Consider the following 2214-nt stretch of genomic DNA (forward strand, 5'->3'; position numbering starts at 1 on the left):
ACTGTTCCAACTGTTGGTTGGGTATCTCAAAGAGTGAAGGACTGGGAACAGAAGCCACATTTCTGACAGCTCAGTAAATCAAAAATATCTAGTACTGAAAGCTTATCTTCAGAAAATGGTAAGCAGGGAAGTAGAGAAAGACTAGGAGAAGCAGGGAAAGAGTTAAAATTGGCTGCAACGAACAGATGGTCTTCTCTGCTGCACTCCTACCTCCCTTTCTCTTTTTCTTACACTCACCGCCCACCTATCCAATTGTGCACTTGCTTGTGAGTGCACATAAACACTCACACTGTACTCTTCACAAGTTCCCTGTTACCTGCCAGTACTGATAATTAATTCACTGATAGAGATATCTGTCTCCTTCCCATTGTCAGTGGTTAACTGAAAAGGCAACCACTAGCATGAATATAAGAAGATGCAGAAATTAATAATTATCTGAGAAAAAGCAGATGAGATGCTGATAGCAAGCTGATCAGATCAAGCCATGATAAAGGGGGGACCTTCAAGGCTTTCAGCAGACAGGCTCCAGAACCATGATACTCACTCTCCAAGGTGAATCCTACAGCCATCAGGAGAGTGAGGTCAGATCCAGCTGGAAAATAAAATGCCTGGCTGTTAGCAGGCTCTTGATTCATGTATGAGTCCCTACTCCTTTAACCCAGCAAAGAGAAGACACATGCAAGACTGCAGAAATTAGGGGGTGAGTCTACACAGAGGCTCAGAATGTTAGCCCCAGAGGAAAATAATCAAAGGATCTTCACAGAGTGACCAATCTACCTACTTTGCCTTGGACTGTACCAATTTTAGCAATGAAAGTCACACATGAAATCTCTCAGTCTCAGGCAAACCTGGGACATTGGTCTTCCTAGCTTGGGGTGGTTCTCTCATACTAAAAGCTGGAGGTCAAGATATTAGGCAACAGGCTAGCCCCAATACATACATACTGTAGAGCCCCAGAGCCCCAGAACTTAACCATCTACATGAATCAGGGAAAGAGAAGACTACACCCTTCCTCTGGAAATGGGAGAGGGTTCTGGAATAATACTACTACTGAAGTACTACATTAGGTGACAAGGTTTTTTTCTTTTCAATAGTTCAGAAGTTCTGTGGGTCTTGTGGTTTTTCTCTCCTCATCCTCCTCCTCTGGCTCTTCCATTTCATTTGAAGAGGGGAGGATACGACTGAATGGAACACAAGTAGGTAAAGTGATCTTCTTGGTTTGTGTTTTCATAAGCTGATGCCTCAGAGGGAAAAGAAAGCAAAGCCCTGTACCCTAATTTGTGCTGAGTCTCATGGAGGCAGCCAGATGCCAGAGAGAAAATGACTATGTAGGTTACCTAGAGCAGCAAGAGCACAGACAGCCTGTCGGAGACCTCCATGCCTTAGCCTGGCTCACAAGTAGAGCCGGCAGAACTAAAGTAGTCATGGTGACAGAGAGAGAGACAATCTTCATGAACAGATGTCCAAGAACCAGACAAGAAATGGATACTCTGGAGGACACCTGCAGAGGCAAGACATAAGGGCGCTGCCCCCTCCTCTCGTATGGTTTCTATGTAAGCCCCTGGAACTGGGTACCATCCCAAGGGTAATTGCAACCCTAAAAGTAATTGACTAAAATTATGTTTCTGCCACTCTGTCACAATGGAAGTCTGAAACAGTTGTTAAGTTATAGAGAAAGATAGTTGCATTCTTCGCATAACTGAGTCTATAAACGCAGATTCACCCTCTACACAACATCCCATGGAAAGATGCAGGATTCAGAATCTGAGACCTGGCTTTGAGTTCTGACTCTATCACTCCAAAGTTGTGTAAATTATTAGGAAACATTCTCTCACAGCTCAAAAGACATCTCTGCTTCATTTTTTTCCATTCCACTGTCCATGAAGAGGAAGAACAGCTGTTGTTACACTCTACACCCTCCAACAGCTGTTATATCTTCCCTCAACCTTCTGAAGACCAAACAATACTGCTGTTTAAAAACCACCCATCCTGTGGGAGGTCGAGGCGGGTGGATCACGAGGTCAAGAGATCGAGACCGTCCCGGTCAACATGGTGAAACCCCGTCTCTACTAAAAATACAAAAAATTAGCTGGTCATGGTGGCGCGTGCCTGTAATCCCAGCTACTCAGGAGGCTGAGGCAGGAGAATTGCCTGAACCCGGGAGGCGGAGGTTGCAGTGAGCCGAGATCGCGCCATTGCACTCCAGCCTGGGTA

Source organism: Cebus imitator, unplaced genomic scaffold (assembly GCF_001604975.1).
Source record: "Cebus imitator isolate Cc_AM_T3 unplaced genomic scaffold, Cebus_imitator-1.0 Scaffold5, whole genome shotgun sequence".
In the NCBI taxonomy this organism is placed as follows: Eukaryota; Metazoa; Chordata; class Mammalia; order Primates; family Cebidae; genus Cebus; species Cebus imitator.